The sequence below is a fragment of the Aphis gossypii genome, chromosome 2 (genome assembly GCF_020184175.1).
Source record: "Aphis gossypii isolate Hap1 chromosome 2, ASM2018417v2, whole genome shotgun sequence".
Classification (NCBI taxonomy): domain Eukaryota; kingdom Metazoa; phylum Arthropoda; class Insecta; order Hemiptera; family Aphididae; genus Aphis; species Aphis gossypii.
In genome coordinates this window covers 69,971,699-69,996,772 of record NC_065531.1, presented here as the reverse complement: position 1 = coordinate 69,996,772, position 25,074 = coordinate 69,971,699, and the positions used below count along the sequence as shown (strand labels likewise).

The following is a 25,074-nucleotide window of genomic DNA, read 5'->3' as shown; positions in this document are numbered from 1 at the left end:
CTATAACTATATTTACTAATTTATAAGTTAAATTATATGTAGTTGTAGTGCTTATCATGGAGTGCTACAATCGGCCTTTTAACTATTCTCAAAAATAAACTATTTAGTAACCGCGAATCGTTTGTACGTTATAGTACAGGTTAATTGATTCAGTGCGTAACTATTGTTTCGAATATGGAAAAGTTTAATGAAGATTTAAACAATTTGTTAAAAAAAAAAAGGTTAGCCAGCTAGGTTACACGAATAAAAAAAAAGTCTTCTCGTGTTCACGAAATGAGCGGATTTATTTTAATTATTAACAATACTGATTAAATGTCTAATGCAAAAAAAAAATAAATAAATAAATAGAATTGTTTGACATAATGCACGATTACAATATAGGAGTAATGCCATAGATATATTGTATTATAAAACCAATTTAGCTATTTACATATAAATATATTCTGGCCACAAAAACAATAGAAATGTTGTCGTCAATGAAATGATTTTTCGGTGTTAAAATATATCTATTCATTCCTGTTAGACATAAAATTTCGTCAGTACTATTTTGAACGTTCAACCGTAGACATCTGCAATATAAAATAAATTTAACTCGTCTATAATATAAAGAATTCATAATTTATATTTGCATTTCACATTTTACGTGGTATTCATAAAATATAATTTTGATTAATCATATTTAATTCGAGTATCTAACTTTTCTTTTGGCATTCTAGAATCCTATTCTAATAGTAAGCAATATTGAACAATTGTTTAAATTGTAAGTATACATTTAATTATTTCAAGAGTGTGTTTTTCAATAATCAAACTCGCCTACGTAACTTTACACAGAGATAATTACTAAAATGTATTATTAACCTACTTTTATCAGTTAAATCAAAAATTGTATTTGTTTGAAGGTGATATTTCAATTGTGCTTAATTCATTCAAGATGAATTTTTTGAACTCCTTGCAAAAACTAAAGACGTGGTCGGCAGATTCCTATTCGTTTATTCAACGGTTATTAGGAATCGTGTATTTATTCATTCTGGACTCGCTCATGCCCGGCGAAGTCGATATCGCCGATGCGCCTGGAACAATTATTGACGAGCGCCTCGGTGCATTAGAGGACGCCGTCCGGCTACTCTCGGCCGAGTTCGCGCAGTTCAAGTTTAACCACGCGCTCACAAACCAGGCTTCAATTCAAACAGTTCAATCAGTAACAAATCGCGCTCCAACAAATCGCGCGACGCTAATTCAAGCGCCAACCAATCGCGCGCCAACAAATTGCGCGCCAACAAATAGCGCTCCTCTAATTCAAACCTCTGGACAAACCCATACAATCCCAAAGTCGTGGTGTTATTACCACGTCCGGTTCGGAAAAGAAGCGTACAAGTGCTCTAGCGAGCTTTGCACGTTCACGCCAAAGATATCGACAAAAAATAAAACATTTAAGAAGACGTTATATACCTCTAATAAACCGGAAAAATGCACCTACCCGTGCTCTGAATGGAGAGACTTTTAGTATATTCAGACCTTAGTCTTAGTCTTTATGTTTATCTTTATCTTTATGTTTCTTTCTTTAAAAAATGTTTTCTTTTTTTTTTCTTATCTTTATTGTAAATTGTTATATAAATAAAACTTATCAAGAAAATATAATTTTTATTTTTGTTAACTGTGAAAGGTCAAATTTTAAGTTCAAAATTTAAAATAATATACTGTTTCTAAGGTGAAGGAAAATAATATTTATGGAAATGAAATGAATGAGTAAAATATATTAAACATTAAAATTAAGAATATAACCTCCAAAAATTTAAAAATTTAAATTATTTTCGAGACATAATATTTTACCATTTTATTAAATCAACTATGGCTTATGTATTTTTTACGACGTATACATATTAAATAATAATATTAAGTCATATTAAGTCTTTTTACCCCATACTAAAAACTTATAAGTCGACGTATCATTCGGTTCATCGGTAGCTCACTGTTTTATACGTCTATTACGTCTTCTTACATAGAGCGTCGAGACCATCGGTTACTGTATATCAATGTTTTATGATAATCCATGCTACTCTATGTGTTTATCGTTTGTCATGAAATGACTGTTCCATTTCCAAAATATTAAAACAAAAGTTATGAGTTTATGACGCATCTTAACAATGTGAATTTTTTAAATTAAAAGGGAATTTTTAAAATTGTATTTGTACAAAAACATATTATTTCTCAAGTTGGTTTAAACTATTCTACTTAGTTAGTTCAAAATTTACTAGAAATGTAGAGACTGTTATTGATTAAAATTCATCAAAATACAATATTCATTATAACAATACTTAAAAAAATATTACCAAAACAAATAGTTACATTAATTTGTAAATTATACTGAATTCAAGCTATATGGCATTACTATTTTCTATTACTTTTTCTCTTGTTATAATGTACCTAATAACTATTTACACAATGTTTATTTTAAGTAATCATAAATTATTATTCTAAAATACATTTGTTATGATTGAAAAAAAATGAAGCTCTTAAATAATATTTTTTATAATTTATAATTGTTGATATTTTGTTAACATTATAATCATATAATTATATATAATATACACTTATCTATCTTGAAAATTGTTAATTATACTATACATATAATTATGAATTTAAAAACTACTCTCACAGTGCCACCAGAGTTGTGTTAAGGGGAGGGGCAAAGGGGGCAATTTCCCCCGGGCGCCTTAATTTTGTAATTTTGTAAAAGTAAGGAGCGCCTTTATTTGCGCTTAATATGCCACCTGTAGTCTCAAATGAAATTTTGCCCCAGGGCGCTGAATTACTTGACACGGCTCTGGGTGCCACCGCGGTATCAGGACACATTTAAACTGCATTTTTAACTAGCTATAAAATATATAATATTATGTACATAGGTTCTATTATATAATAACGGAGTATATAGGTACCTGCTACCCCTTTACAATATTTTTTCGATGAAATAATTATCAGTAGAATATTAAACGAAACATTCAGACCGCTATACGAGATACTGCAGACACGAAGCGAATGGGGAAAATGATATAACATATTATATTGTATTACATAAATCAGGACTTGTGTCATTTCCTGCGCCAAAAAAAACATTTTTTTTCGTCGACAGATGAATTATTATTATGTCGTCATCCCGGAACGTCACGTTACAGGGACATTGACAAATTGAACGATTGACGTTTCTTTTTTTTTTATCCACGATCAGTTATTATAATTACATAATATGTTGCGACAGCTTTTCACGTGCACGCATTTATATAATAGTTTATATAAATCAGTTTTTCACCCTCTACAAATATATGTAATATCCCGACGTACGAGCGGTGCGCCATGTGTGGTGCGCGGTTATCGCGATGACGACGTACGTAATATTCTCGATTTGTACGCATAAATACGATCTATATGTACACGCCGCGCGCGTATATATTATATCTCCGCCGAGTCACGACGACTCGAGAGCCGGTGCACACTCAGAGCTGCTTTTTTTTTCATATATAATATATATTATTATTATTTATTTCAATGGGAACATAAAAAGAAAAATAATAATCAGAAATCGCTACAATGTTATAATATATAATATATATATGACGCTGTCGACGAATAATACTTATAAAAACACCTTTCCCGGCAGCGGCCCACGCACGTACATCATATATATATATAGTAATATTATATTCGAGTACAATGCACACACACACATACTTTGCAGCCGGCTGTATCGAAGCGGTGTTTCTCGGAAAAATAATAATAATATTGTATTATTATATATATGTGTGTATGTGTGTGTATACTATATTATATAATATGTGTATTTTTGTATGTGTGTGTGTGTGTGTTATGCGTACATTATTATCATTATATGTATAAACCCCACGCAGCCCACGCCTCACGACCACCGACTGGATCCATTCGATTTATTATATTTTTATATTCTTCGGCGCGCCGAGCCGAGTCTCCATCGTATCTCGTATGTATATATTTCGAAACGCATAAAAAGCACTAATTTATTCATCCACGTCGGGTTTACTTTTCGAAAAGATTATAATATTATGATGTTATATTATACAGCAATATAATAACGAACGTGCTACAGATAATAGTCTCGTTACGCTGCAGAGATACCCGAATCTACGCGCGCAACGACCTAAACGTTAATTGTAATATATTATATTATTATAATAATAATATAGAATAGAAGGCACGTCTCACGTTTTTTTTTTTATTATTATTTTTTTTTTACCGAGTTTAACGACTAGGTAGGTACCTCTCGTTTCGGACCACCGCCGCCGCCGTCACCGACGACGACGACGACGACGTTCGAACGGGTTTCTTCGTACCTATATAATATATAGATATAATGATAGTATCATGCCTATCTACCTACTTAAATTAATTTTTTTTTCATTCCAGTTCGTCGGAACCGAATACATGGTTACATTTTTTTTTTTATGTATTCGTATAATATATATATCCGTTCAAATCATTATGTGGCACATCGCCATTCGACGCGCTGACGATGATGATGCGTGTACACGAAGAAGTTCTCATATCTATATATAATCGTTGTTTTACTATTTATAAGTGTGTAACCTGCAAGAATTTTTTTAAGGGGGGGGGTGTTTTAATTTAGATTTAATATTTATGTATATATATACTATACTAAATGTATGAAACCCTTATATAAAACATATATAAATATAGGTAGGTACAATAGCGTTTCCTATGTCTCGTTCTTACTTCTCAATATCATTCATTCATCATTACATGGCTATACACTGCTGACTTACACGCATTATATAGGATTATTATAGCTACCCTATCAAAAAGTTAATGCAGCCAGCTTAACGTTTCCCGGAAAATTATTGACAGTATAGATTAATGTATCCACCCACCCCGTAGCTTCATTTATCACCCTCTTATACGTGTTTTATACCTTATAGTCATAATCATCCCCATTGACCCTTCGAGTCAGTCATCCATACATATGATAGTAGGTATATAGTCAATGTCCACCAATATCGCAATGGCTATTATTATTTTAAATCAGAATGTATTATTATAAATCTAAACTGTTGTCATCATAACATATTGAATATTATTATATTCATTGTTATTTATATTGTACTTGTGTAATTTCCCATATGGGCATTAATTAATTAACAAATAAATAAATACATTAAATACATAAATTATACGGTGCGTGTGTGCTTATACACAGTTACACCCCTCGTCAAGAGTATAGGGTATACACGAGGTTTTAGTTTCGCTCGAGATGTTTTGCACCAGGAAACCTCGTAAGTATAGGTTCGTGCACAGTAATAGTACCTAAAATTATATGTGTATTATTTTCAAAGAGTCACACGCGATATCGCCTTCGTAATTATATAGAAAAGTACAAATATTATATGTGCCTAGGCCTACGCGTGTTTGTAATACTATGTAATATAATATATATTATACCGACTTTGCCCCTCTTTGAGTTTCGATCAATTTTCAGTAATCGCATTTAAAGCTTAAAGCCGACTTTAGACTACGCCGTGTCTGTATATATATATATAATATTATTCAATTATTGTATAGGTAATGCGTAACAAACGTTATGTTATTACTACGTATTAATATACAGAAAACGAAACATATAATGGTGAGTGGCTTAAAATTTATTTCTCAAGAACTTCCCTACAATATTAATATATTATACTAATTTTTTATTTTTATTTTACATTTCATATTTCGTCTTATACACCTTATGTTTCTTATATTTACCTGCAGTTAGGTATAACAAAAGTTACAAGTTTGTACAAAGGTAGTTCCAAGGAATACGTCGGATCATTGTGGTGGTTCGTTGAGTCTGCAGTATATAAAAGAAAGAATGGTTTTTATGTATGGCAATGGCTGACAGGACGACATGATGAATGATGGTTACTTGTTGAACAGACTCGTCGAGTTATTATTTTGACCAATACCATCAAAAAACATTAATGATTACACAAGTCATTGGTCGCATGATAGAAAGTCGAATAATATATACGCATATTGCATGTATTATATGTAAATAAATACACAGTATATAACTATATATAATATATATTATAAGTAGGTATATATTATTCGAAAGTTTGATTTGGTATGTCAAACGTTCATTATTATTAAAAAAATATATTGTGTTGAGTGTATATAAATAAAACTAAGATATCGTTAAGGGAGTTGACAGTTGACACACTGTAAAAACTATCACATCCACGTACAGTGCATGATGGGGCGTAAGTATATTTTAAAATGGCGTAAAATCTATACATATGGTACATTTGCTGATTAATTTTCAAAATATTATTTATATACATAAATATTTATAAGAAGGCTATTAAGGGTGCTGTTCAAATAATTGTACATCAAAATTAATCCACTATATGCGTAAGAAATAAAAAAGTCCATAATCTGTATGGTTCATTCACGCTCATGATGATGTCATATATAGGTACTTATATCATTGTCACTTTAAGTATAATAGAATATCATCACTTACATAATAGAGAGACAAAAAAGTAACTGTATTTCTCCGCCGTGTATAAATGTATAATATATATTGAATGTTGATATACATACATATATAACTCGCGTGTATAAAAAGACATTTCAGAACTTAACTAAATCAAGATATAGTAATTTTATGTGGTCAAAAATAATTCAAGAACGCATTACTGATTTCCCTAACCTTAAGGTTTTTGTAAAACACATAACAGACTTATAAATATAAAATGGAATACAGTATAATACATAATATAGCGTTGCACGTAATGATGTATTCGTATAATAATATTGTATTCCGTAATATTATATGTAATTATTAATTGGAAAAGAATCAATTGGTATAGTAAAGAGTCACAACAATTTACTTATGGGTACGTTAAAAATGAGAGTTCTCAAAGACAATGAAGTGAATTTAATTAAAACAAAATTATTCGGAGAAACTTGAACTGAACACATCATCCGCGCTCACATCCTCACAAGTCTCAATTTAACGACTATGGTAGAGGTTTATTTAATTTATGCAAATTAAAAACATTTTCAGTTTTTTTTTACAAACCATTTACTACCTATATACCTATCTGATCTCTCGCAAGTACAGAATTAACAATAAAAAATATCAGCTATTAAAATTCAATCGTAATTACGAATAGGCACGTCTATATAGCGTTAAATTTTCGTGACATTGTGAGTCATGACCTAACTTCAATCGCCTGTAAAAAAAAAAATACAAAAATATGCATGTTTTATTTATGCATTTAAACTAATTGATTACGAATTACATATTTTTTACGGATAAATACATAATATTATTAAAACGAAACGGAGAGGAAAATTATGCACAAACGCAAAAAAAAACAATTTAACGGAAAAAAGTTTAATAGCTGCAGGTTTATACAAGTTATATACAAAGTAAAATAAATTTAGTTGTAAAAAAATTGTTAAGTCAAGACTCAAGATTATATTATATACATACTAAAATATTATAATTTCTAAGCGTTGTATATCATCAATTTAATTATTTTATTAATAGATTATATAGTGTACGGTACCTAGGTTATTATATATTATGTTATATTATATACATATATTTTATATACGTGTACGATATATATATATAGGTATATTACGTATATAAATATATAATAATGAACTGAATATAATATAATCAATAGTTAAACGCCTACAATATAATAGGTATAGGTATTTAGTGAATAATCATTATATACCTACCAAAAAATTATAAATGTATGTAAATATTATAATATATATATATACACACAGAATACAGGCAAGTGTATTCAATAATAGTTACCATAGTAATACGTAAATGATTAAAAAATATTTTAATTATTATAGGTCGAATCATCGAGCGCGGGCGTACCGCCGCTAATACTATACGAATCATAAAAAAAATTATAATGCGTAAAGTGTATCTTATTATAAAAATGTTACTAAGGTATAAAAACTAAAAAATAATATTTGAACGAAAATCAAATTATATCCATATAAAAATAACCTATTTGTTTCATTATAATATTATATAATTATAAATGATGATATACATAATACTATAATAGTATGTAGAATGTAGATATATATTACATATTTATTAATATGCTATATTTTATTTTAGATTCAGTAATATATGTATTGATTTTACAATGATCATATATTTTTTTTTTAATTATAAAATTGATTTCATACCAGTCGAACTTAGATTTTCAACCTCAATATCTTTTCTGATAGCAAACTGAATATATTGTTGACATTTTGAGAGGTTGAAAGTATAAAATCCCCAATAATCTTTTTAATAATAGGGAAAAACGAGAATTTTTACCAATTTAGTTTTTTGTCAAATCAATTTTCGTATTTTTTTTTTTTTTTGCAATTCAAAAACGAATAACCCCATAATTAATTTTTTTTCAATATCAATATGTTTTATATTTGAGGGTCGTAAAGAATTTGTAAAACAAAAAAATGCAATGTTCTTAGGTTTGTCTAACCTTCTAGCAACATAAGTATTTTTTTGAGAGGTAAAAACAAGCAGATCGAATGACAAGTTTTCAACACACATTCCATGTTGAACGCTTATACTAACATAAAATTATATTTCATACTTTTCCAATAATAAACCACATTATTTATATAATTTGTCGATATAAATAAATAAACCTTAAGAATTAAGATAAGTAGTATTTTTAATGGCCTGGAAATATTAATGATCTTATGTTTTATTTTAAAAGGGAGAAACTAAAGGTTTTCTTACAAACTTTGTTCGTAAATGTTGTCTCTCTATATGATACGTAATTATACTCAATAATGCTCTGCATACGATAAATGTATGTATTATTATATTACTTATTGCTAAGTTATTTATGATGACAAAAAAGGAAGAGAAGTTTCAAGTTGGCCATCCTAGGATTATCAATCTGCAGCATTGTGATGGTATTCGAAATCATGATAACAATAGAACAATGAATGACAATGATAACTTTAGGTTAGTTAGGTCAAAATATTTATAGAACAATAATATGATGTCCAATAAAAATAATTATAGGGGACTTGAATAAGCTTGTAATTTGAATATAATTGTATATTATTACTGTATGCGCGTAATGTCATTATTTTTAAGATATTTAGATTAATTTTAAGCCGGCCATTTATACCGTACTACGCATAAAAAGTATTATAACCTTATAGTTGTATAAATTAAACCGTCTTCGCTAAGAATCGTTTTTAATATGCAATAAAATTTAAAAAAGTTACAGTACAGTGGTTATCAGAAGTTTCTTAGTTTTTTTAATTTTCTTTCTGCTGGGTACTTACATCCAAGAATTTTCGTTTCGTTTTGATTAAAACTACAATGAAACTAACTTTAATAACAACCTGCAGTTGTGTATCATTTACAGTCTGGCATAATGTGATTTTCGACTAATGTTAACCATACAAATATGAAAGTCTACATCCAAATACTTTAATTGGAATTATTATTTTAAATGAAGTTTTAAATAATTTTTACATTCATAAAGCTCTAATTGCGTTTAAAGGTTATATACTTTTTTGAAATGTTTTTACTCAAATCGTTTCTTCTGTTGTGATGATAAACAGTATAAGGTCGGTTATTAAAACCTTGAATTCATATGACGTATTATTTAATTTGGGTGTGTTCGAAATGGCTTTAATTTCTTCAAAACGAGTTTCCATCTGTAATCGTGTCAATTAATAATGTAATTAATTAAGTATATAAATAATATAATAATAATATGAATCATTACCTATAAATTTAATGTAGTTAAGCTCCATTTTATAACAGATAATTGCGTAAAATATATAATAACTATTTAAGCGCAGTATCCCTAAGGACTGCCCTTCTCTTTCGCTTTGGAGATAAATTTTAAGTTTTGGGCACCTATAGTAAACTTTCACTATATTCTTTTAAAACTTTAGTGAATATATTATTTTCTTAAACTGTACTTAATCCAAAATAAATATTATGTAATAATGGATAGGTATACTATATTATACTTTATTTTATTTTGTATTTTCGACCACGATACGATACGATATAATATGGTAAATAATAATATATTATGATTAAATATTACGATAACGTGTACGTCGTGTACGTCTATATATACGTCTGCGATAGTCCGCGATTATCATTGCGACACGCGACCGTTTGTCGGTCGCCGTACAGCTCGCCTGAAATCATAATTTTAAGCATATATATATATTTTAAAACCACTGACTATTAAAGTCCGTGGTAAAATTATATCATTGACGCGGCTTTAGTGTTTTATAATATATTGTTGCGTGAAAACAGAATTTATTGCGAATAACGACCCCTCCGCACGGGCAGCGATTATATTTACGTAATATATATATCATACGCGCTGCGGGAACGATTTGATCAGGTGCACTCAATGCGAAATGTAGCGTACAGACACCCAGTAATATACGTAGTGTGCACTAAACGATATTATTATACTGTTGCATTATGCACTGCGGGCGCAGCATTCGAGTATATAATAAACGCTAAACTGAAATTACTGCGACGAAAGCAGTTTCATTAACCGCACTGGTAACCCGTAGGTACACTCATATACGGCGGCACAGCACGATAATAATTTAACATTATATTGCACAAATACAGTACGGTAAATAGACAATAATAATCATTATTATACTATTATCAGTATTATCATATTGCCGGTATGCTGCACCGTTGCAGCGAATTATGATATATCATTATAGATATGCGTCGAAATAATTATTGTAATATAATAATATATTACGCCTTTAAAAATTAAAAATTACAATTATTATTATTAAGTGTCGTGTTGTTATTTATTGGCATTGTGTCTGTGAGTGTGTGTGCAGTGCGCGCGTATTATCGAGCCGAGTACATTGTACTTGTGATTCTGAAATCTGGTAGTTAGAAATGTATATATAGCTAAAAATGTATAACTATATATTCGACCGAGCATGGTGCAACTCGAAGATCGTTTTTTATATTTTGCATCATTTCAAAGAGGACCGGATGCGATTTGTCGAGTCGCTAAAAAATCGTATGGGTACACAGCGTGTTGCAGACATTGCAGCGGTAACGGAAAATAAAAGTTCATAATCTTACTTATAATATATCATAAGTCATCGTTTTAAAGCTCGTAATCGGTCAAAACTGCGGTCCAAAACGAACGCGTTAAAAAACGTGCGTATAGTCTATATTTATCGGAGCAGTTCCAGACGAGGTTTATGCGTTGGCATTATTTAATTTGCCACGCGAACAACTCCGCAGTCGGCGAGGGGATAAGTCGTCGTATAATATTTATAATATAATATGATAACCGCGGCTCAAATCGACGTGCTCGCGTGCGAATAGCATATAATATTATAATATAATACACCGCGCACTCGAATCCGCGACGGCCCACTTGTACTCGCGCGGTCCAGACGACGGAGCACGGCGAGATGATGATAATATATTACACTGGCTCGTTCGTTACCGCCGCCGCCGCATCTGTTGCATATATTATAATATACACACATTATTATATTATATAGTAATAATATAAATTACGACGACGATAAATACATCATCGTCACGACGACGCACGTAAACGTCGTACACTCGTATTAGGTATATATACTACGTATATATTATATTATTATTGTACGGGCGGCGACTGGCGGCAAAAGGAATATATATGCGTTGTTTACGTTCCGCAGCTATTTAAATCGAGAAGTATACAGAGAGAGGTACTCGAGAAGAGCGTATTACATACATATTATTATACATAGGTGCCTATACGCGTATATACACACGGTTTTTTTCACGCCGCCGCCGCGCGCCGTCCGGAACAGATTAAATCTTTTTATCGACACGAATAATAATTATTAACGACGATCGCGCACGCCTTGAGTAAACAATTTATTTAACGCGGCGTCTAAAAACAGTTATTCGAGTGATATTTTATTCAACGCATATTTATAAATGTAATAGTATACATAATGTTATACAACGCTAATATACGCCGTGCCAAAACATAAAAAATATATTGTCGGGAATCTTAGCGGAACGAACGACCGTTTTTTTTTTATTAAATGTTAAATTTTAATAATCATAATATTATCGAATTCGTTCCATTACACTATACACTATATACATCATTTCTCGAAACGATGACGACCGGATAGTTTCAATATAGGTATTGTTATAATATAATGTCTGCAATATATTGTACTATAAAAACTATAGTGTTTGGTTTCCGTGGTTCTAATATACTGCACCACTGAACGGACAATGCGAATTTATTTTTAGTGGTGTTTTGGAAAAAAATTTATACATGATTAATTACCGTATTGGAACATAAATCCTAGTCACCTATAACTGCAGTCTCTGTTTTTTATTTTATATACCTAATATGTACGTAATGTAATGTACACTCGTTGTAGATATAAGTATAGGTTATCACGTACACATACACGTGCAGTCTCACACGGTCAACAATATTTTATAGTGTGATAATTGTATATTTACACATTAACGCTTCGGTACTTCATATATATCTATTAAACTTGCGTGTGTCTTTTTTATTTGCCTTATATAATAAATTAATAAATACGTACTCGAGTTTGGTTTGATCGTTTAACACTCGCACTACATAACTCGCTATAACGACCCTATACCTAAATGTTGTAACAAAATAAACGGTCAAAAAAGAATTTTTAATTATCAAAAAAAAAAGGAAAAATAATTAAACTATGATAGAAAATATTTTTTATAATTTAATTTTTTTGTTTTATTAATAGTTAACACTGATAAAACTATATAATCTGTATTCCTATGACGCTATAAACTATTTTAATATTTTATCACCCATCTATAATATACTATAACTACATTTTATTCTCAATGACGGACAATTAATTTCGACAATAAAACCTAACAATTTCACATATTTCAATCAATAAAATAGTAGACCGGAAAATACCGAGATAATATTATATTATGTAACACAATTATTAGAGAAATTTATGACATTTTCATAAAACTATTCTAAAAGTATAGCAAAGAAGTACGTTTATGATGGGGAAAAAAGCAAAGCAAGTGGAAACATAAAAAAAGTTTACTTTATTACAATCTAAACCGCGATCGAAACGAATTAATGAAGTGAATATAGGATATATAATTAATATAATTATACCCATCATACAGTTTTATCACAATTTAGCCACCATAAAAGTCCAAAAATTTCTTATGTATAGTTATAAACTTATAAACGTATACCCTATATGCATTACATATACCAATTACGACGGTATAAGTATCATAATATTATAAGCTTATAATGTACTGATGTATATAGGACGTAGGTGCACGTGTATTATACTACTATAATGGCGTTTTATCGTTATGATCTCGCGACGAATATAATGACAATATTATTATTCATATCGTAATATTATAGTACCTATATTATATTATTGTGGTTTTGTCGAATATAGCACGTCGATTCCTGCACGCGCGAATACGTTAATAACATTGTACATTACCAATTTAGTTTTTGTAACCATGCAAGTGCGCGTACATACAATAATACCAGCTATATATAATAAGGTAATGTGCGGGGAAAAGCGGTTGCGTTTCTGCACCCCTATACAGATACATATATATATATAACTGCAATAGTCGCAAACCTATACATATATGTATACATCACGTGCACGCATTTAAGCAGCCCCCGAGTGTAGTATAGGATTTTAATTATACACGTACGCCACACTCGTACTGCAGAAGGGTAACGACGGCGGCAACCCTAAACAACAAAGTCTGCTCCCTCTCTAGCGCGCGGTCTGTAAAATAATATATTATACACATCATAATATGTACCTAAAAGCACTGTCCTGGTCGCGACAGTTTGCATTACGCACCCTCATTACAACCATACCACCCTGCGCACCGCCGAGCGTAACCCCTCTACACCAGACTTATCTTTTCCTATATATAATGTGTTTATATACATTGTTTCACCTGTACCGGTCGGCGCATAATGTATATATATATATAATATAATTGCGAGTCGTGTGCGTGTGTGTTACACATATATACATATTATAATATATTCCACTCGTATGTAGGTATATATAATATGTATATATTACACATGCATAGGCGCCATGTAGTCGGGTCCGGGTGCTCGAGCGCACCATACATTTGGGATCGAGTTTCGTTAATAATTAATGGTTTTCTTCTTAAAAAAAAAAAAATAAAAAATAATTCGAAAATGTTTTTTATTTAACGAATAAATTTAATAAACGCGTATGTACATGAATATCATGGATATAGTATATGAAACTACGTATAGATAATTTATTTATAGGGCGAGTATTACTAATAAGTAATCAGTAAATAAGTGTTTATAAGTGTTTTCGTATAGTCGAATATAATATTTACGGGTATATTATTATATTGCATGTCTGAACTATTTTTGTTAAACGGTTTTAGATACAGGACTAACATTGTTTGACTTCGTTTACCAAATTCATTGATCTTCAAACTCGATTTAAACTATGCAGCAAAAAACAAGACCGTAATGCGATCAGTGGCATGACCCATGATAGTACTGCAAATATAAACGGCCATATCACGATATCATCAAGAACGGACGATTATGAAAGCTTATATAAACAATATTTTTTTACTTATATTATATATTATACCTAGACCATATAATAGAGAACACATGATTTTTTTCGTTTTTTTTTTTTAAATCTTAGTACCTTTTAATGATTATAAACCTTATTTAAATGTACACCTATATCATCTACACACACACACACATTATAATATACATATGTACAGAGACCTAAGCGCATGCATAAATATGTATAGTTACCTATACATAATAAGCGCGTATATCTGATCGTCTTTGTTTCTATCATAAATATTATATACCGATATACCTGTACAGGTATATATATACATAATATCTGCTGCAGGGCGTGCTCGATTAGTAGGTATAGCGCATTATATTATATACCCGCAGTACACGTATATTATTATATGCGTATTGTCGACGGGTCGGGCCGACCGCGAATAGTAATTAATTTTATAGTTACACGCGCGCGTAACTCTTGCAAGTAGGAATATATACATAAAACAAGCACCTATATAGGTACTGCGGGCGTCATCGTATACAGGAGGTCCGGTGAAATTCTACACCTTTGGTAAAATGAGATTTTATCCGATTTCAAACCGCGTACTACACATTATACAATTATAAATACACGAATACACTCACCTCGTGCGCACGAAATCCATACGCTATATAACGTATTTTTATGTTTATATTATTACAATATAATATTTTATACATAATAATATGTCATATAAATATTGAATTTTCATCATCGAAACACATCGCATAATATTTAAGTATGCTATTAATATTATAATGTATGTCTCAATGTCTCATACATATAACTCATTTATATAGACTATTGTATTCATAGACGAATACGACCTGTATATTATATAGACTTTATACGTACAAATATCTCGCGAAAATGTATCATTGTGTATACCTAATTATTATCACGCCGAAAACAGTTTATGACGCATCAGTGATTGTTATGTAAAGTTTTTTGATATAGATATACCTACACGAAAAATACTTGAATGCATTTAACTTAGAAATAAGTTTTCAGAACCGTTCTTATACATTCAAAATGTTCACGTTCCCGTGCTACTGTATTATTGCTTCCTATCATACTTATACACACAGAAATTTTGAAAAAAATAACTGCACAATGTTTACTATCATCGCATGAACACTGCATTATTCATACATTCACAGTTATATATTATTTATCGATGCATAATATTATAAAAAAATTAATAAAGAAAACGTTTTCCATCAATACATTAATCACATATTAAAACATATTGTACGTATTGTGTTCAACTATACAATAATCTGTAAATAACGGCCGTATACCTATAGAGATATTCTATGAATCTTATATTATACGACATTACGACTTAAGTACGAGAGGTAGCTGTGATAGTTGTGCGCACGGGTGATGCAAGGTATATATGCAAGTGCACCACTTGCGGCTTTACAGTCTGCAGTTGTTTGTTAAAGAAACGAATTGTTTATTCAATTATGTAATTAAATGCACATATTTTGGGTTTTGGAATAAATAAATTTAAAAAATAAAAATGACTTTCAAAATATGTTTTCTTATTAATTATCATACATCTGCATTTATAGGAACCACAGTTGTATTTCAGTTTCTACAACTGTGGTCATATAAAGTTTGAATAAGTTTTAAGGCTCTCATTGTTATACAATTTCGTTTTCAATTCACAATAAAAATTAACACACATCATTTTTTGTTACATAAAAAAGGAAATTTATAAAATAATTAATAAAGTAAACAATTTGAATATATAGTATTTATAATTACATACTCACATAATGGAGACCGTTTTAGTTTGTAGGATCCCATAATCAGTCGTTCTATAAATGTTGAATTTTCCTGAATTTATTGGTATACTATATACAACCAGATTCATCGAAAACACTGCATTTCAGTTATTACCAAAAATTCCTTATCTCGTACTATATGGTTAAGCAAGGTTTGCAGCTATACGTCTTCTGTCATGGCGTGTGGTATTCTGCAGATTGGCCGCTCTTATGATATTATTTATTGACCATAATCTACCGTGCGTTGGACCGAACTCGAATTTTGAAAACGATACGAAAAACGACATAATATACCAGCTAACTGTGAACGTGCAGGCTTTACCGAAATCGCCATGTGTTAATAATTATCGAAAAACCATATTATTACCATCACTGGTTGTACCGTTGAATCTCGATTATACCGGTTGTAAACAGATACCGGATATCGAGGTATCAGATCAACATTTTAAATAACGCCAGCCCTTATCAGTAAACATGATAATTTCAATCGATACATCTGACGGTTGGCCAACCGGTACAGCAGCCCGTCAGTATAATTTATACAACGAAAATGCGCTGCACAACATATATAGGTACCTACTTTATGCAATATATACCTATAATGCATAATTCAATACGTTGTCATTCTCTGTACACTCTCGATGTGCACCGGTTTTCGTATATTTTGTACCGTGCACATATTTATTTACACCGGTAAATATATATATATCGGCCATTCGGCCATTTGGAAATCGATTTCTCCCTCGATCGTGCACATATTGCCGGCGTACTAAGCCTGAAACCATATTTCAAATGTTACCATTCAAAAAGATCTTGTTGATCCGTAAACATGTGCTAACACTTAGACAATATAGAGTGTAATCAGCTATGGTCACATCTCAAGATAAAAATATTTCGAAAAACCCACAGAACTACATTTGAACTCCTACATCGTCACCTTATTGAAGCACGGTGGAGGTCGGTTAACTCTCTAGACACTTAATTGAAGTTTTTAATAGATGTTTAAAATATGTTTATTGTATACTTGAAAAAATTGTAATTTGAAAAAACTGAATTATTTTTAATTTTAAAAAGTTTTCATCATGAAAATATGTAAGTGAGGAAAAAAATGTATTTAATTCACAAATTTTAAGTTGGCAGATCACAATATCAACATAGACCATCTGCTACACAAATGCTATTTATTTTAACTCTTACGTAACATATGTTATCAACTCGCTGGAATAGAATGTACACCTGAATACAAGAAACATGTGATGCGCCGATGCGGTTATATAAGTCCGACTTTTATGTTTAAAATAAGTTTTAAAAAAATGATAAAAAACATTGTTAGCCACACGTTACCTATATATTATGACACAGCTAGGTTTATTAACGTTTATGTTGAAAATAAAACTGTTATCGATTAATAATCGCATGTATTAGGTATTAATTATTAACAACGCGGAGTCACACCATATATAATTGCACCTATATGTGGCTATACGGGGTAATAGCCCTCCAATCAATATGAAATATTTTATAATAATTTTACCATACTATAGGTAGATTGACGAAAACGGGAATCGAACCTTTTTGAGGAAACGATAGTTAGGTATACCTACATGCACATTAAATGAGAATATGCATTTGGGACTGCATCCGAATTGGTTCTCATACCAGAAAATTTACATCGAAATTATTGGTTCCCGATAAACACTTTCGAATAAGGCGAAAACAATCTAATAATATTATTTAATATTATTATAAATTTATAACATATATTATTTCCCATCTTTATAAGTACGGGTGTATAAAATCATAAGAGTCATAAAATCCACGTTCTATTATTAATATGGAGAGATATCTTGTCTTTTATTTCGTTACTTATTAGACAGTACGGCATTCAGTAATCCACCGTAATAACCGCAAGTGTACCTATAGTGATTGCATTTGCATTTTTAAAGAAGTCCAAATTGAAAAAGCGGGTAATTGGGTACCGCTCTGCTGTATATAAGGTGCCATGTGGATCACGATTATATATTATAGGAGTGTTAAATTTGAATCCAATGATATAATTATCATTGTATACGAAAAACGATTCTGAACGAAGATGATTTATCAGCATAGGATATAATTTCTAGTGGTTGGTGAAAAAGGTGGTTTATGTTTTAATGGTCTGAATACACCAAAATTTAAGTTCTATTATAATTATTGTAAGCTAAACTTATGAAAAATATTGTATTGAATTTTCAACCATTAGCTACTTATGCAACAATTTTTATTGAAAACTGTTGAAAAATTTTTACTTTTGACCTCTATAACGCACCAAGGATATTCACTTTTCTATCGGAAACCACCCCCAAAGTTTGAAATTGAAGCATTATGTCGACTAGTAGTTATGCTGTACACAGACACAAAAACAAAATAAAAACACACATCATTGTGAAATCAATACATTCATCACTTCGTTCAGAATCTAAAAGTAGCTTATTATTGTTCTAAAAATGCTATTTAAAAACAATTTGTGATCCTATATTCCTATACAAAAGTTTTAAAAGAACCACGATAAAAAAAAGTACAATGTATAACCATAGCTCCAATCATAATTTGATACAATCTTCGTGTGTGTCAAATAATAACTTGGTGGGTAACAAATAAAAATAAAATGAGTTTTTAAATATTTCTACTGATATTATTAAAAATATTGAAGATATAATTATGTCTAGTTTTATTATATTTTATTATACCTAATTCAACATTTAAAGAAATATTGAAACATTTTTTTTTAAATTCTGAATAAAAGACAACATAACATTAAATAAATAAATAATTATGTATTGTATTAATTCATCAAGTCATAAAAATTGTATAAATAAAAATAAAATTACAAATTTCAAAATCCTAAGTGTATAAACATTATACCACTTTATGATTAAAATATATATTATCATTTAAAATAGAGTAATTTTATAGGTTTATTGTTTTCTGAAATTAATAAAAATTATGACTTTATAAAAGGATGGGGAGCGAATTGATATTTTAATACAAAACCTTCAAGCTTTTACCCGCAAAACAGATATAAATTTAAATTTTAAATCATACAGTATTATACAAAATTTAGTTTTAGATATTGTACTAATATTTCATCAATCAATTAATAATCACGAAATCCGATAAAAAAAAAAAAATGACAACATATTCAGAAAAACGACCATTTACGATTATTACGTGTTGGCGTTGATTAATAAATATAGGTAATATACTTTATAAACAAAAACCAATTTATTAAATAACAATAACAAAAACATATAAATTTTATGTAATCAAATACGATTTTCGGTATCTGTCTAAGTATAAGCACCCGTCGTTGCAACTGCACGATTGAATTAAATTTAGAAAAAAGAAAATAATCAGGTATACCTACTTATATTATTAATTAGACATATACGGAAAATCTTTACAAGCAGTCACGAAAATTGTAAACTACTATAATAGTGAAATATTATCTCTAAAAAACAGAATCTGATCATGTATTACAAACTGCAACAAAACATGCGACGGACGAATCTCTTCGTCCGTTTCCATAATGACCGACGTTTAGCCGGCACTACCCCCGATGAGTCGCATGGAACTTGTGTCGGAGTGGCGATGCACTCTATTTTTGGTACATCGTCTGATTTCATCGATACGCAATAATTCGATAAGTTTGGCATCGAACGCCATGGCCGACCGGCCAAATCCCCTGCACGGGTTTTCCCGTCACGGTAATTGATCGGCCCGGGGTTTTGTTCATCAAAAATCTGCCGATTACTTAACACTGCAGATCGCGTTTCGATCTCGACTACCGCCGGTTCTGCAGTCGCAGTGCATGCCGACGAGTTGCACGGAACTTGCATCGGAGCGGCGATGCACTCAATTATTTTCTCACCGTCAGACTTCATCACTATGTAATGATTCGATAAGTTTGGCATCGAACGCCACGGCCGACCAGCCAAATCATCACGGTTCTTCCAGTCATTGAAATTGACCGGCCCGGGGTTTTGTAAATCGAAAATCTGCCGATTACTTAACGCAGATCGCGTTTCGACCTCGACTGCCGCCGGCTCTGCAGTCGCAGTGCATGCCGACGAATTGCACGGAACTTGCATCGGAGCGGCGATGCACTCAATTATTTTCTCACCGTCAGACTTCAACGCGACGTCATTATTCGATAAGTTCGGCATCGAACCCCACGGCCGACCGGCCAAATCCCCACGGTTCTTCCCGTCATGTGAATTGATTGGCCCAGGGTTGTTTTCTTCAAAAATTTGACCATCACTTAACACAGATGGCGTCTGAATCTCTATTTTCTCCCGGTCCGTGATGGTATTGTCGTTAGATGTTGTTGTCATCATTATATCGGGAGCAGACGAATACAAACGGTTTGTCGGCGAGCCCGATAAATCACTAAGTTCTGAAACTTTTGCTGCAGAACTTGATACCGACATAGTTTGATTATCGTCGATTATATTATTCTGCATAATATTGTAATATAAATTCGTAATATTTTCAAACAAGAAGAATTATGAAACGTAATTTTTGTAATTGATGCTCTAGTGCTACACTATTAAAAGCTGAATTAGGAATGTTATATTTTTATATCGGCACGCGACAGCATTTATGTTTATTTCAAACTATGTAGTTGCCAATAGCAACGATAATAGATGTTTTAGTTTTGTAATGGAAATACATTTTTTTTTTTTAACTATCACATGAACGATTTTTAATTTAATTTTGCGTAAATACACAACTCGTTAGAAAAGAATACATATAATATATGTTTGCAAAAATTTATATGAATTATACCTACAAAATAATTTGCTAATATTCATGATTTTGACGAATTTTTGTCAATATTTGAACTTTAAATACTAATAAAAAAAAATTGTGCCTATGTATTCTTATAATTTTTAAATCACTATAAGGATAACTTATGAGAAACTTTGTATTAAATTTTCAAGTATTTTTATTGGGCCAAAAAAATTTTATCGACACTTCAAAAAAAAATTTTCAGAAAAATTGAAAATTTCAGTTGTCTATAAATAGCTCAAAAAAAGTCAAAATATTTTGAAAATTAAATCATGTAAAGAAAATGCCAATCTAAATAACTGGTGAAATTTTCAAGTATCTACGACTTATATTTTTTGAAAAATAACAAATATTTAAAATCGTTTGAGGATAAATCGTTATCATTCCGATATTTCGTAAAAATTTAAAATTCAAACGCACTTACAATTTTTTCTATAATGATGCTTCGAGTTTTCTCTATAGATACTTGAAGGAAAACTTATGGAAAACTTATTGTTGTATTTTTATTCCTTAGTTATTAACACAAAAATTTTTATGATTTTTCAACTTCAAAATTACTTGCAAATTTTAGCGTTTTCGACAGATTTCGTAAAAATTTGAACTATAAATGCTTATGAAAAAAATTGTGACTAACGATTTTAAATTTTTTTTTAGCTACAATAAGAACAACTCGTAAAGAACCTTGTATTAAATTTTCAAGTTTTTTTGATCATCCAAAATATTTTTATCGACACTCAAAAAAAAAAATCTCATAAAAACCACTTCGTTCAGAATCTAAAATATGTAAAATTGCGGAGTACAGAGAAACTACAAAATCTAAAACCTAAAAATAAAGTAATATATATAAAAACAGAAATGGACAAATATAAAAATAATAAAATTATTAGATTAGAGTTCATACAAATTTTCGGTAAACATTTGTACCTCAACAATACTAAAAATACTAAAGAAATGGACGAATTAAAAAGATATTATGTTTATTAATATTTATTTTATAAAATATTTTTATTATAAAATAACATAAATATTTATTTATTACATAGACAGTCTTGAATCTGTATAAAATGGGAAGGAAAATAGAAAACGCTTTGATTCGGGAACCTGCAATTCGGACGTTTTGGAACCAATTAGGATTCGCCGGCATTTTGAACGATCCTTATATACAAATAAGTTATAATATTATATAAGTATGTATTTTTGCAGTGATCTAAATAATCTAATAACATACATTTTCAGTTGTATAGAAATTTTTTTTTAATGTAAAATAATATTATACATCGCGTAGCCGCGTAGGTAAGTATCATATTATGCAGATACCATTATTTTCAAAATTAAAATCAAACGTATAATCACGCGTACGTGATATTATGTTGGTGCATCTCCGTATAATAATGTACCTATATCTAAATATCTATTATTTCGTGTTTATGATAGGAAACGTCGCATAATATGTCATGTCAGAAAATATTATACTATGCGCAAATAATTGATATTAATTTCACTTTACTCGCCCGAACACGTATAGGTATAGACGTATACTGTAATATGTTATATGTTATAATTATTGCTATACGCTTAATGTCTTTATAATATATATTATTACATTAACGATAATATTATATACCGTTAAGAAAGATAATAATGTACAAAATGTTATTATACATCGTATACGCGTACGCTGTAGATATATATACGCCGTCATATAGGATAATATTCGGTCGTATATATAATACATATCACAAATATCGCGCGTCATTAGCAAACCTCGTGCAGTACTCTAAAACACGATGATGTTGCCACGGGTTTAATATATTTTTAAAACGACCGTATTATTATATTATCATAGACGCTGCGGCTATACCTCTCATACTTCCTAACTTCAGTGTTTATAATGACGCGCGTACCCGCGATCGTTTTATAAAAATACGATAAATCGATATCACGACGCCCGCGCGTCAACTGCAGCGCAGCGGATTTCGCCGAATCGTTTTTTATTTCGAGTCGTTCATACTATAATCAATGATTATTAATCATACTTGCCATCGTGTATATAGTACGAGTATTTTGAGATGTATGACGTATTATATATAGTGCGATGTACCGTGTACGCTTGATTGCGCGTATATTAGCGTGAACAGCGCCGCCAGTCGAAATATTTCTATACGCGTGCGGTGTGCTTTCTGTCTGTACAACGTAATACGTCGTATTATGAACGTCAGACGCACACGCCGCAGCCCGATATAGTTAAAAATATTATGATCTTCTCGAGTTCATTTATAAATTTACAAGAGACTCTCGTATACCAGCAGGATATTTTGCGACTTGTATTTTTCTTTTTCCACTGCAGCTGCTGACCGATCGGATTTCAATTAACATGCCGAACGCGTCGTGCTTACACACAATTATTATTTGATTGTGTTGTTTTTTTCATCCTGCTGCACTCCAGCTGCGATATGAGAAAACAGTTTTCCGTTTATTTTATTCTTAGGAGATTTCCATCGCGGTGGTTCCCGCATTTTACTTACACTGCAAAAGATTGATATAATATATTATTATACTTTCAGTACTTTTGTTGTTAATTTATCCTTATACCATTAATTATAATTAATATTTTTATCTTCAATATAATTTTAAAGGATTATCATACATTTTTATAGAAGATTTTTTTTTTTTTGGAGGGGGGTAGTGCATTAAATTCTTTCTAGTCCTATATTGGCTATTTTTATGATCTTATAAGGGGGTGGATATTATTGATATTTTAAACGTTTTAAGACTTGGTGAAAATGTTACACTGATTTGTAAGTATATATTAAACCTTTATAATCGCATTATTATATAGTCACATTTATTGCACATATATATATATTCGTGTGAACCACGATGTACAACCCAATTCGAAAAGTTCCGCATTGTTTTCGATTTCTTCTCTCATTATATAGATGTATGTGGTTAGGGTGGTGTGGCAAGACGAATTGAAAATGACCACACTATCGGAAACCACGAGACAAAAACCACGATTTATTGATCCGTTTTATTTTTATACAGACAAGTATAATGAGTACGTAATAAATAAAAACGGAGATTTCTTCAATGGTCATTAAGTACTATATAAAATATAATGATATATATTATATATTATGAGAGGGACTGGAAAGATTAATAGAGATGGCCATCCCACGGCTTTATTATTATACTTATTAAGGACAAAATGATAGATGTATATAATCTACTCTGTGCACAGTTTACGTCGAAAGTTTTAGCTCCGAGAGAATAATATATTCGGCTTATATATTATGTAAAATACGTACACAGCGGTATAAGTTATATTATACTTCGTTCAAACGACGTCATTATATAATTATTATTTATGTATTAAGTCGGGCGGCGGCAGACTAACGACGGCTTCCACAGGTCTCTAAATTATAATACAATATATATATATATCGTACATCAAATAATTAATTAAGTTTGATATAATTTATGTACATAAATTATATTATTTTTAATACCCGTTGTCTTAAATATATAAAATGTATATTATGTTATATCGTACAATCGCACTACAAACCACATTCGAATATAATATAATATATTTTGATCGGACGACGAATTATTCTGTCAATATAGAATATATGTATTTTTGAATGGCTTTTGATATTATATGGTAAATAAGCGTCCGTACGAATAGTAATAAATA

General features: G+C 30.5%; 1 long non-coding RNA gene across 1 annotated transcript; it reads left to right on the top strand.

Moving 5' to 3' along the window:
- Positions 1-562: 562 nt before the first annotated feature.
- On the top strand, positions 563-1,638 carry LOC126550503 (uncharacterized). Its single transcript, XR_007604628.1, has 2 exons — positions 563-760; positions 900-1,638. It is a non-coding gene; the product is annotated as an uncharacterized LOC126550503 (long non-coding RNA).
- Positions 1,639-25,074: the final 23,436 nt, after the last annotated feature.